The following is a 14,673-nucleotide window of genomic DNA, read 5'->3' as shown; positions in this document are numbered from 1 at the left end:
CTTTCCTCTTTGTCCTTCAACAAATTAAATGTCTGTTTCTATGTATACCTAAAAATAATCTGAAAGTATAAGTCAAAAAAGAATATTTGAGAATATTTTAGGTAAATTTGGATGTTGCTATAACCTTTCTCCCTTCTATATGGGAATGTATTATATCCTCCATTCCTTTTTTTATTAATAGGAAACTCTTCTGATTTAAAAACTTGTCCTTTTCTTAAATAGGCATATTGGCTCAAAGCCAAAGAGTCAGTAACTATTACTCCTCAGGAAGACCTTTACAACTAACTATAAGACTTAAAAATGCATTTGTTGGGGACAACAGAGCTGTTCAGATGAAATTTAATGGCTACTGATAGTCGGAGGTCAGAATGTCAGACAAGTTTACAATAGACTGGTGTTGCTGCATTGTATATAAAGAGCTCACAAGGATTGAAGGAGGTTTCCCAGACAAGAGGGGGCTGTAATTACTTTGCTTCTTACATGCATGGTTAGATCTTCCAGCGAGAATAACATGCTAGGATAATTTATTATAGAAGAATAAATCACAGATTACATTGGAGGGGGATGGGATGGTACGATCCAGCCATCAGTTTTGTGAATACATACATTTAAGCATGTGTGATAGCTTGTTTTTAATTTCTTTACACCAGTGCACACCTCAAACATTCCGTTTAGCAGTGGGATATGCAAATTGTGCCAAATGCAGCAGCAGTACTTTCACCTGAATGTCAAAACTGTCAGAGAGCTTTAAATCAAATCTTTATAACATTAAAAAAAAAAAAAAAAACCCAGCCAGCCCCAAGATCGAAGCAGCAAACTCACTGAAAAAACTTGATACACATACTTGCAAAAAGCTCTGTATGTCAACAGGGTAATGTCAGAGTTCTAATTCACCTGCTTTCTAATTTTAACCTTTTAAGGATTTTATTTTATTTGGCTTAATTATGATATTTTCTACAAATTAATGATAAATGTCTTGATTAATAAAACCAAATGTCAGAGAAAATGACAACTTGATGAAAAATTAATACTCGGCAATATTTTAAGGCACAGAAGTACTAAAGATCTACTCTTAACCTCATGTTCTCATATTTCATCATCTTTTTCTGAAGGCGGGTAACCAGAATTCCCTTTGTACCCATGTTTTCACAGCCACCTGTGTAGATAGATACATTTTAGCAATATAATTTTCAGCAATTTTCTGTTGTTTTACTATTAGCTATTATAGTTAGAAATATATTCCTAATTTTTATCTCTCCTTTGCCCCATAACATTACTTATTTTGATCTCACAAAATCAAGGAAAAGTATATTGGGAATGGTTACAAATGAAGATATCATACCAAGAATTCAGTTAGTGACGTGTACATATGCAAATGTGTGTGTTTGTGTGTTCCAAGAAATTTCATGGTATAAAATTTAAAAATTGGCGATTGAATAATTGATAGATTATTAATTCATTTCCTGATAAAGATTTCATCTTTTATATTTTAGTAAAAATAATATATAGACAGAGAGACTATAGCCCTTTAAGAAGAGATAGATCTTCTTATGGGAATTTGCCTGTTAAAAGGTATATCTTTTTCCTGAGGTTTTGTTAAAAGCCTTGAAACAAAGAGTTGTAAATTGCTTTTCTCCTTATAAACTACTCATTCTTTTGGCTAGCTCAAAAAACTGAGGAATGAGAAATATGAATATTTTTCTCCCTTTAATAGATACCATGGGGTTGAAAGATAAAAATGTGAGAAATAAGACTATTTTTCTCCTTTTGGTGGAGATCAGGATTTTTCAATGTGAATATTTAAATATTTGACTACATGTTATATAGAATGATGCTAGGAAGGATCGTAGTCCATGTTGGGTTTTTATTTTCATATTTCACAGATAAAGCTGCCAACCAATTGAAGGAAGGCACAATGACCTCTTTTGTGTTTGTTTTGTTTGGTTGTTCAGAATAAAAAAGACCCACATAATATAGTGTCAGTGAAATGGACATACTTTTGACCATCTGTTCATGGAACGACACGATGGTCATACCTATCAACAGAAATTTTTGCCAACTAATGTTAGAATCACTTTTTTCTGTAATATACTGGGCATATCTCAATAGGTATTTCAGGAATATTATTCTGAATAGTGATATAAATAAAGGTAAATGTTGGTTACCTCTGTAAACACAATATATGCCAATCCCAAGGGAAAACATTCTTCAGCATAGATTTCCAGTAGTATTTAAAATTGGAGATGGATTGTGTTGATTCTTCCCTTAGCTGGCTCTAGCTTTTATTGCTTATGTGTCTTGCCTGGTTCCAGGCATCCGGTCTGTACTGGCAAAGCTGCTTGATGAGGAGAAGCCACCAACAACTCTGCCCTGCGTGCTTACATACCTGCCATGAATAATAGCTTTGTCAGCTAGTTAATTATGGTGTTATAACTGTCTCTGTTCCATCTTAGCTGATCACTGCCCAGAGGAGTTTAATTTCCATTGTAACACAAAGCTTCAATTGAACTTCTGTACCTGCATTTATTTGTGTGCAAAAGCATCAGTTCTTCTCATATACCAGTTAAATAAGACATGCCCCACTTTTTTCACAATTATTCTATTCTTCATCCTTTCATCAATTTACTTTTGCATAAGGACTAATTATCTGTTTTTCATTAGTTACAAGATTTGATTAAAGAATTGTTAATGCCTACTTCACAGTCTACAATTTCATAAGGTTTTAGTTGTGATTATAATTATTTGGGATAAGTACTATAAGAGAATGCCATCCTTTCCAAAAAAATCTATGAACAAAGGAGAAAGATTAAAATCCAAATTATTATCTAACTGGGGTTTGCACATTGGTATTGCACGTTGTTTGAGCCTAGAAACGAGGACAACTGGTTCAACCTTGCACAGAATCTTTAGTTTTTGAGTTATGATTATTTAAACTTGATGCTTGAATTAACACACATAACAATCATCTGGTGTTCTTTGAAGAATCTAGATCTTATGGAAAATTAAGCAGTGTTAGACTATCTCTTATTCAAAAGAAGAAAAATTCTAAAATTAAATATGTTTTGTAGTAGGTTTAAAAATAAATAACTTATTGGTTTTTAATTGACCATATCATCTCTCTAAATGACTTTGTAGAATCTTTGGACATTGCATCATCTCTTTTATAAGCCTGTATTTTATTCTGTAAGCTGAAGTAATTGATGGAGACCTTATTGGTTTGAAAAGATTAATGCGGCTTCCGAAGTTGCCTAATACATAACTTAAGTACCAGTAGAATGATCAGTTTTTTGAAAATAAGAATCATTTATCTTATTTATTTCCTTTGGAAACCTGTGTTAATTAATTGAATAAAATATGCTCATGAGACACACTGATAAATCTATCAATCAAAAGATCAAGAAAAAGCATTAACATTGTCCAAGATGCCTAGGTTATTTGTGTTTCTTGCCTAAATGATGCATTCGTTCTTTCTTCCTGTCTATCATTCTCCCAAATATCCAGGTCTCTTATTGTACATTTTAGTGATGCCAAAATGTTTTTTATTCCTCTAATGAACTGGGAAGTAAATTGACATACTTTCTTTTTAGGAACTGGAATACTTAGGGTAGTATTGCTCAATGTATCTTTGTAATAATTCCCTAATTCCTTACTCCCAACTAATTAGTGAATTTCAGAATTAGGGAAAATCTTAGTTGTGTGGTGGCTCTGTAGTTACCAGTGACCAAGGAAGTGTTACTAATACATTCATCAGTATTAAAAAAGGACCTATCAAAAGCTCAGTATGTGTGGGCTTGTCCAATGGAATGACAGAAACATTTACCAGGCTAAGTGGAATCAAAGTTAAGCTTTCATTTATAAGAAAAAAAACTTTCAAGTTTATTTTCTTATGATATTGTGATCTTCATGTGCAGATCTCATTTGCACGAGTAGCATTTGACAGCATATATTTCCCTGAGAATCAAGAACAAGGAGTGTTTACAAGCATCAGAAAAGTTTCTTGGTGTGTGACATAGGTATATCATATGAACCATATATTTTCACTATTATCACACTTTATTACAATTGAGTATTCATCTCTTCTCATAGGCTGCATAGTTCCTGATAAAAGAAACTGGGGTGTGTGGCACCTATGGCTCAAAGGAGTAGGGCACCAGCCACATATACCAGAGGTAGTGGGTTCAAACCTGGCCCCAGCCAAAAACTGCAGAAAAAAAAATTAAAATTAAAATTAAAAAAATAAAAGAAACTGGGCTATGAAGTGTTTGCCACAATACATGGGTAGACAAGGAATTAGTAAATATTTGCTTAGGGTTTTATGATAATAAAGAGTATTATAAGAATAGTTATAAGATTAAATTAGAGAAATTAAAAAGTAATTTCATTTTTTTCCTATGATTTGGCTGTTTTTCTGTATATACATCTATAAATATCCTATCTCTTGCTCAACTTTCTTTTTTACTTTTCATATATTTTTACTTATTTTACCATGTGACAATGTACTTTTGGAAGCAATTTGAAATCTTTTTTGGTTTCTAGGATTAGTATAAGAACCCATGAACTGTTGGATAGGCAAATTGATTAAATGGAATGTACATTAAAAAAATTTCTCTCCATAATTGCACAAATAATTCTAAAGGGGACTGGCTAACTTCAGGTTTCCCTCTCTTCTTCCCTCAGCCCTTCTTTCCATTATCAAACAAATACTTATGGAATATCAGCTCTCTGTGTCAAGAATTTTGTAGTTGTTAGATATAACTGTTGAATAAAAGAAGTGGAGTTTTTAGTCTAATAGGGATGTAAACTAAATGCATATATCTCTATGTTCATATGTTCACATACACACACACACATACATATATGCAAGATTGGACAATTATATTCGTGAATTTTTCCTAGAAAAAGTACTATATATTCTCTTTGCTGAATATCACTATGGTCATCTTTGAAGTACTTGTGGAAAGCTAGTCTACCCTTCAAAGCAATTTTGGAAATCTTTTTTTCTGTAATTGCTATCAAAACTATTGTACGCAGTCTGACAATTAAGTTTGAGAACTCATCCTAGAAACTGTGTGTGTGTACACATACACAGACTTATTTTGCTGACCTTGATTCTGGCTGGCATGGGATAGGTAATGTGGTCTACAGTAGAGAAATTATCTTCAGTGGCCTTACTTCTTGATAAAGTATCACCAGAATGGAAAAGCAAGATTCCAGTGTACTCATGGTAATATGAAGCCAGTAGACAATCTAATACATGCCCACATAAGACAAAAACTCAAATCAATTCAAAGTAGGGGGTAGGGTAGGGGACCAAGGAGGAGGAAGAAAGGGGAATGGGTGTGCTCACACTTAATGAGCACAATTTTAGGCACACCTCTTGGGGCAGGACACAATTATTAGCATTAATCTTCCAAATTTAAAAATTTGTAGAGAGGCCTAATTATTTCAGGTTATATTTTAAGGGGGGAGTGGCTTTGGGATGAAGATAGATGAGGTAGTATTTGTATCCATGGTGACTCATAGAGAAAAGAATTTTGTAAACTTGGGTTACTTTATTTGCTGTGGATAACTTGCATAGGTATTTTCAAATTTCACATTGAAGTATCATAGGAATTTCTAATATTTTTAAATTACAGAAAATTTACAGAATTATAGAAAATTTAAATTACAGAAAATCATTTATTTTAAAGAGTACTTATTAATAGCCTAGAGTTTGTTTGTGAATTAGGTTATAGAAAGAGCAGATGATGGTGAAGAAAGAGCAGATATTGGAAATGTATTTTTTTTAACCATTATACACACGTGTGTAGAATTATTTTTGTCTTCTGGTCAGATTGTTCAGTATGCTCCTTTTGGATATGTGTGCTGTTTGGCCTTCCAGCCTGAATGCTCATTCAAAGGCATTCCAAGTCATTATGCTGGACTTCAGCCTTGTTCGATAAAAAGGCCGTTTCCTCCATCAGCTGTCCACTTGGACATACAATCTTTTACTCTCAAAAATGTTTTATATGCATTCAGTGTATATTAGATGGATTTGTCCAATTACTCACAAATAATCAGGTTTTTACAAGTTATAATTTGAGCTATGACCTCTCAGACTGTAAATTATAAGGTTTGACCCTTTGGTTCACAGATTGACACAACAGCCATTAATTATAGTTTTTAAAGGACATTTTATTTCAGTTAGAATTTGTGTTCTAAAAACAGTTGAAGTATTTTCTCTATAACTTTTTGGAATAAATGTTGAAATATAAGTGCATATATATCTATGTGTAATATGTACATTCAAATGTAAATAGCAGGCTTAGATATGCGTGTCATATGCAAATGTATGTAAGCATATTTATAGTGGTACTTTAAGTCTGTTATATATAGGGGGAGAGATCTTTATGTAAAAACATGTGAGTTAACACTTATTTCATACTTTATATAACTCTGGTATCAGGATGAGAACAATTTATTTTTTTCAGGGTGAGAAATAATTTATTACCATTTAAATTTAGGCCTTTTCCTTAAAAAAAACAAAAAACAAAAAACAAAAAACAAGGATATATAAGGAGATGCCCACAAAAGCCCAGTGTCTGACAGTAATTTGAAATCCATGTGAAGTAGCATGGTGTAGGAGAATGTAAACTGTTGAAGTGGGTTTTCCAAATGTGGACTAAAGTAACTAAGATGGAAAATACTTACCAGAAAGGTCAGTTTAGGTAAGCATACAAAGACATCCAGATGTGTGAACACTTTGCTGATATCATCAGCATTTGAAATGAAGGAATTTTGGTATGGTTTTTATTGGATAAAAAGAAGATATATATATAGCTTAAAATAGCCCAGAGTACATAGCTTTCTGTTGCTGTTCAATACAAATATAATAATTTTTAGATGATTTGTTCACTTCTAAAGCAGTTTTTCTCATTTTGGTCTATACTGTATTTTTTATTACTAAATTCACAAATTAAATCTAAAATAGTATGGAGAGATAAATACTTTAGAAACATATAATTATCTTCAAGGTATAATTAGCTGCTCCTTTGTATGTTAAATATTGCAGAAATGGTTAAGTTGTTTTTTTTATTTTCAAATTATTCTCTAGGCAAAAACTAGCATGATGAGTTTCATAACAAAAAGTTAATAATTTAGGCAACAGCATTGAAAGTAAACAACTCTTAAGGAATGTGATTCTTCTCTTATAGGCTGAATTGTATTGCTCCTAAAATTTTTCCCTATGAAAAATATGCTGCTAGTATGTTTGAGAGTATATCTTTAATTTTTTAAAAATGTAACTTTATAGAAATATTTTCACTTTAGTCTCAGAATTATGTCACTACTACAGTGAACTCTAGAACTTCAAGTGGTTTCTACTATTAACAGAGTGACATGATTTTGGAGTACCATAGTAATCGTGATCTGTGAAGTTCATTTATTCAACTTGTGTGTTTTGTACTTCTTACACTGGAAATAACATATTTGCAGTTGTATCTGAGTTTCAATCTTGGCCCAACCACTTCTCTGTGAGTTGGGGCAAGTTACTTTATTTCCCCAAGTATAAGTTTACATACTTATAATATAAAAACAGGAAAAATAACATCTGTCTCTTCAGGTTTAGGTGAGATTGGAGATACTATTATTACATTCTTGAATAATATGCCTTGCACCTAGAAAGTGATCAATAACATGATTATTTAAATTGAGCAATGGTCATAATTTTTTAAAACATATTAAAGCATTTCTGTTTAATGATTTTCATCTTTCTGATAAATTTACTACCTTTTCTTCCATTTACCTCATATGCTGCTTCTTTTTTTCCTGCTCACTGTTTTTATCTGCCAAATTTCCCCATGATTACCTTTGTACCTAGAGTTACCAGCTCACCAGTACTATATGAGAAGGGAAAGAGATTATTCCTTAAAAGGAAATCAGTGTACTTTTACAAGGGGGTACTAGATGTTCCCAAAAGAGGCAAATATTTATCATAGGCCATGTGCGTAGTCATTTCTAAAAACATAGGAAAAGATGATCTAAGCAGGACAAAGTCTTTTTCTAATTTTATAGTTTGAATTACATTCTTTTCCTTTTAAACTCATTAGTTTTGTTTTAAGGAAATGTTTGCCTCTTTTGTTTTTCTAAAAGCCACAGTAACAAAACAATGAACAGAGTGAAAAGACAATTTATGAAATGGAAAATATGTTTTTAACACATGGATCTGATAAGGAATATCTAAAATATCAGAAATGTACCAAAAATAAAAATCTAAAATATATCTAGTAGAAGGAACTCAAACACCTCAATAGTAAGAAAACAATCCAATTAAAAAAAATGGGTAAAGGATTTGAATAGACATTTCTCAAAGGAAGGCATTCAAATGGCCTATAAGTATATGAAAAAAATGTTCATCACTAATCATCAGGGAAATGCAAATTAAATTTACAGTGGGATATTGCCTGACACCTTTTAGAGTGCCTATTACCAAGTGTCAATCAAGGGACAAATGGATAAAGAAAACACATATAAACACAAAGAAATACTATTCAGCCTTAAAAAGGAAATCCCATGATTTGTGACATAATTGATAAAGCTAGAGGAGATTTTGTTAAGTGAAATCTTCCAGGCACAGAAAAATAATGCATGATCTGAATTATATGCATAATCTAAAAAAGTCAAACATAGAAGCAGAGAGTAAAATGATGATTACCAGAGGCTGGGCTGGGAGGATTGGGGAGATGTTAGTCAAAGGATATAAAATTTTGGTTAGACAAGAGGAGTAATAAGTTCAGAGATCTATTGTACAGCATGGTAAATATAGTTAATATATTGTATACTTGAAAGTTGCTAAAAGTGTAGATTTTAAGACTCCTCAGCACAAAAAAAGTACATGAGGTTAATACGTATGTTAAAACATCGTGTTGTATATCATAGATACAAACAATTTTTGGTCGTCAATTAAAATGTAAAGATCAAAAATGTTAGATATGCTAAAGTAGAATTTTCAAAAGGCAGAAAGATTTTGTAATTAATTGTAAGCAAATTCTTATTCCTCCAAGTACATTTACTTATTTGCAGATTACCCAGAATTCTCAGGGGCAAGACTCCAGCAGCTTCTCTTCCTGTCAGCTTCCATGACTACGTTTTCATCAGGGTTTTAGATGAAAGGCCACATGTTAGGTCCCCCCCACATGGCACAAACTAAGACTTTGAGATAGATGTAAGGACTTAACTACATCAGAGGAGCTTTGAAATTTGAAAATATAATAGTTTGGGGAGGTCAACAGCCTTAGAAAACTTCAGTTTAATTTGAAGGATTTATACAGACCTCATCCTTGTTTGGTAAAGATCTCTCTTTACCTTTTCCTGTTCTTCATATTACTTAAAAGCTAATGGAGGGTGATATTAAACATTCTTCTAAACTTGGTCCCAGTGTACTTTTGGAGCCCTTAACTTCTAAGCTATCTCTCTCTCGCCATCACCCTTGTCTTCCTTCCCCAGGCACGCAGTTCTTTCCACCCACACTTCACTCTTTGCTGTTTTTTTTTTTTTTAATTAAATAATATCTGTGTACATCAATGCAATCATGGGGTATAGTGTGGTGTTTTCATATACAATTTGAAATATTTTCATCAAACTGGTCATCATAGCCTTTAAGCACACTTGGTGCTGCCATGCTCTGTGCCTTTACTCTTACCGTCCTCTCAGCCTGCATAGTCTTCATGTGGCCCAGGAAAAATACTATTTCACTAGAGGATGCCTTTTAATTCTCTAATACAAAATCAACTGGCCTTTTTCAATATCTCCTTAACATTTACTTACATGTGTATGAGACTTACATTGTTTCATAGTTTTCACTCATGCTTGTCTCATTTCTAGAGGGTAAGCTTCTTGAGGCAAGTCTGTCTTTGTCACTTTTATGCTTAGCTTAGACTAGATACTTAGTACTTGTTTGCTGAATTGATTAGCCTCAAAATGGATTTAGAGAACCTACATTATCAATTTTTCACAGGAACTTACCCACAACAAAAACAGAGAAAAGTAGCTCTAAATGTCCCTTCCTTCACCACCTGATTTCCTTTAGGTTTGAGTATTTGTTTTTTGCTTACTTTTATAACTGCAATAAGGAAATAAAAGGTCTTTTTCCTATAATCTACAATAAACATGAATACAATTTTAAGACAAAAGACATTTTCTAGGCAGAAAAAAATATGCCTACACCAGTGACTTGTTAAAGTAGTTTTATATCTTATCACTTGAAATGGTAACATTGAAGATTAAATACAGAAAGTCTTATAATCGTTTAATACTTTATCTACCATTGATGATTGTACAGGTTTATATATATATAACCTTACCAAGAATCTGCAATTTCAGCAAGAATTAGCCTCTTCATTATCGTGTGTGTTTGGAAAGCATTATACAGTAATAACTCCCTTCTCAAAGAAAGATGTGGTTGTGTTAAAATCGCACTCACTTGTTAAATGGTGTCTCAACTGAAGCAGGTGCCTTACTTGCTTTGTTCTCTTGAAGCAGCTTTATAGATTTATACACTGAGTATACAGTACACAGTGGCACCATTAGCAAATCAGAATGAGGCCAAGGGAAAACTCATCTAGGATCCACATACCTAAATGCAGTTAGTAAACAGAGACACTAACTCTCATTAAGCATAATTAAACCTAATATTGACTGTAAACTGTTACTTACCTTAAACTTCTCTGTAGAGAGTGTGGAAAGGGATTAACCTAGCAGATTGGGACATTAATTACTACCTCTTTCACATTAGAGTTACCCTTAAGAAGGGCTATAGTCATAAATAAAACATAGGAGGGATTGAGAGACTGAAAATATGTAAATTCATCTTATAAAATGGAAAGAAAAGTCTACATTTTAAACAAAAGTGAGCTGTGGGTGATGCCAGCCCTAGAAAAGTGGAACTCTAGCTAATTACTACAAAAAAAAATAGGCTGAAATAATCACAAAAATGTATCCTTGCCTAAAAAAAAAAATAGGCTGAAATAATCACAAAAATGTATCCTTGCCTTCTGACTGACAGAACCTTCTTCATAGGAGACCCCAGCTCAGCTGAGTATACTCTTTCTCATACATAGCTTCCTACACTTCTTAACCTCATGTGGAGTTTAAGAGAGAGGAAGGGACTTTAGAGAAATAGAATTTCTTTCCTTTTTTTCCTCAGCACATTATCACGAAATTGATTAGTATGATTTGATACATGTTGTTCGGTTTGTCAGCAAGAAGGCAGAGTGCTGTTTTTTGTTCACTCAAAGTGGTGTGGTGACTGGTCTCCTGCTACTATTTAATAATCTCCTTCTTGGGTGCAATCTAAACAGTATGTTGTGAAGGATATAAAAGTGTCAGCTAAATTTAAGATCGACTGTTAAGTTTTTATATTGTACTGCTGCCCCAAGGGGGGATGCCAGGATACGGGAGATAAGAATTTAAAGAGAAAAGCCAAATAATGACAATACAAACTTATCTATGAGCCTTAGAATTTCCTTCAAAATTTATCAGGCTGTCTGTGGTGAATGTAGGCCGTTAATCTATAACTTGTTTTTTTATCCCCTTGGCAATAAGATACCATATACTCACATCTGGCCTTTCCTATTACTTCACCAAGATGGGGTTCTAATTTTTGAAACTGAATCCCACATACAACCCTGCTCAAGGTTGTAGAATTAAGCCATAGTTTAGGTACAGCATGCTCTGCTCTTACCCAGGTCTTAGTGCTAGCACGCTAAGTCTTATCTTTGATGTGCTCGTGAGCACCAGAGTGATAGAGCAGTTGTGCATGTAGAAAAAGCAGCCTGGAAAGTAAGAAAGCATGTATTTTTTTTTTAATAAGTGGATGTTGAGTTTAATTTTAAAATTGAACCCTTGTTTTTCCCCCTTGAATTTAAAGTTAGCTTTACAGCCTTTGAGCTCAACTGATGCAACAGAAATAATTAATGGACAAAAATCTATCCTTGATTTCCCCCATTGAACAAAAATTCACAAACTGGTTGGATGACAGAAGATGAACAATAACAGTAAGAGTAAGAGTACTTCTATCCTCTGTTCTTTTAACAATCATGACATTATGAAATAACCATAACAATGGCATTCTTATTAATCAGGCATATTTATACAGAATTAGTGTTGGCTTCTGCTCTATATTACCTTTAGTTTTACATGAACTTTTATTATCTGCGCATATCAAAAGAGACATGGTGAATGAACAAAGAAGCCCTGTTATGAGACAAGTATTATTTGACATTTTGGGAAGCTCTTATTATAGGGTTTCCTCTTTAGCAAGAACAAGGGGAAGGTTGTCATTAGTTGCACTATTACAGATACTCTGGATTCTTAAAAACAGAAATGGAGCCCACTTTTTTCCTTGAAGAAGATTCATCAACTAGAGCAATTAAAGTGATCTAAGACTTCTAACCTATACTTCTCCTCATCTCCTTGTTTCATCATGGGAAGCAATGACCTCATAAGGCATCTCTTAAGGAAATTGTTTTTACCTTGGTTTATAGAGCTAGCTAGCTATATGGTTCCCTTATTTTTTTAGAGATGAATAATCATTTTTAGACTTCTGGAAAATCTCTAATTAGATAAAAATGAGGAAGTTTTGCAAGGCTTACAACCCTCCTGCAAGCCAGATGCCTTTTATTTTTGGTACTAAAAAGGGAAAAGGATAGTTCTAAGTAAGGTCTTTTGAAGCCATCTTTCCAGGCTTGTGGCCTGTTTCACTGGGAATTATGGTAAAAACAAACTGTGACTATGACTAATATTGAATCTCCTCTTAAAAGAACTGGCCAGGTACTATCAGGGATTGACCAGTTGTCATGCATTTGTTTTAGATAAAATTTTAAGTCTAAAGAATAAAAGCAAGACTGTTGAAAAGAAAGTAGGTGAGTACACCAGTTGTCTGAGTAGGGAGAACAGCAATTCTTAGAGTGGAGATGGCGGAACTCATTATTGCCACTTGTGATTTCAAATTAACCTCTCCCAGGTTGACAATTATTAGGCTCGATTTTTGTCTAACTACAGTTAGTACTAGAAAAATAGTTTGACCAACTGGTAATGTAACTGAGTTGAATCTTTGGCAGTGCCAATAGAGTTTTTGCAATTTTTTTCCTGTACCCCCATTATATTTTTCTAAGTTTTATGTTAACAGACACTGAGTTGGGGGGTTCAACTAAAAACTAAACAAACAAAACCCCAAACATCATATGCACCCGTGGGAAAAAGAGACTGCCAATTCTGGGTTTAAACACATGTAAACTCAAGCCACAGCTGTTTACTGAATAAACCAAGAAAACCCATTAAACTCCTCCTAATCACCTATATATGCCACACAGCAAAGGGATAAGAAAAACTGTTTTGTACTTTGAGATACTTAAATTGAGTTCTTTGCTTTGATTTATTTGCTTGCCGGGTGGTTTTTAATTTCTAGTTATTTCTACTGTATATTTCTAATGGGGTGTTAGAAAAATAGGTGAAGTGATTTTACCTGTGGCCATTCTCCTTCCTCTAAGTAGGTGAGCACCTAAAACCTTTTTAAAACCAAGAGACCATCCTGGTCTGGACTCAGGTGATTACTTGGATTTGCTAAGTTTTCTCATTATAAAAAAATTAACCAAACACTTCATTTAAGACAGAGTCAGTTCCTATGTCTTATTTGCTACTTATAAGGTACTTATTGTCCACGTAGGATTAGGATGGGGTTCAAATGAGTATGTTTCCAGAAGGCTTGCCTCCCCTACCAATTTATGAACTGTTAGAGCAGGGAATATATCATTTATAACTGTGTGCCCTCTTTAGAGCTCTGAATATTACAGGTATTGAGTATATTTTTGCAAATAACATGTATTTATTTTATATTTAAAAAGCAGGTAAAGGTTTTTGTTACATGGAGCAGAAGTCCCCAACCTTCTTGGTACCAGGAACCAGTTTCATGGAAGAAAATATTTCCATGGACCCAGGGCCGGGGTGGGGGGGATGGAGAGGATGGTTTTGATAAGAGTCTGCAAGTAATTGATTTATTATGATCCCCGTGCACTCAAACCTGTCTGCTAATGATAATCTGCATTTGCAGCCACTCTCCAGTGCTAGCATCACTTCCATAGCTTCACCTCAGATCACCAGGCATTTAATTCTCATAAGGAGCATGTAACTTAGATCTCTCACATTCACAATTTACAGTACGGTTCACACTCATGAGAATCTAGTGCCTCAGGTGATTTGACAGGAGGTGGAGTTCAGGTGTGATGTGACTGATGGGGAGTGGCTATAATTACAGGTGAAGCTTTGCCCACTCATCTGCCACTCACTTCCTGCTATGCTGCCCAGTTTCTAACAGGCCATGGACTAGTACCAGTCACGGCCTGGAGTTTGGGGAACACAGTTTTATAGTAGCTAACTCAGGGCTTTTCATGTGCCCACCACTGGAATAGTGATTATTGTGTCCAATGGATAAGTTTGTACTTTCCCTTCTTAATTTCTAAGGACCTTTATATCTCTTTGTGCCCTTTAACTAGCTCCCAACTACTAGAGAATACTGATGGCATATTTTTTCCATTCCTGAGATACTTTGCTTAGGATAATGCTCTCCAGTGCCATTTAAGTTGCCACAAAAGACATTATTTCATTCCTTTTTATGGAAGATTAGTACTCTGTGGTGTA

At 33.9% G+C, this 14,673-nt stretch overlaps 1 protein-coding gene across 9 annotated transcripts in view; it reads left to right on the top strand.

Moving 5' to 3' along the window:
- ZBTB20 (zinc finger and BTB domain containing 20) overlaps positions 1-14,673 on the top strand; it is a 777,433-nt gene that overhangs the window by 154,038 nt on the left and 608,722 nt on the right. The window lies entirely within an intron of this gene.

This window comes from Otolemur garnettii, unplaced genomic scaffold (assembly GCF_000181295.1).
Source record: "Otolemur garnettii isolate 467f Iridium unplaced genomic scaffold, OtoGar3 scaffold00122, whole genome shotgun sequence".
Lineage (NCBI taxonomy): Eukaryota > Metazoa > Chordata > Mammalia > Primates > Galagidae > Otolemur > Otolemur garnettii.
The sequence above is the reverse complement of the archived record's forward strand: the minus strand, read 5'-3'. Positions and strand labels throughout refer to the sequence as shown.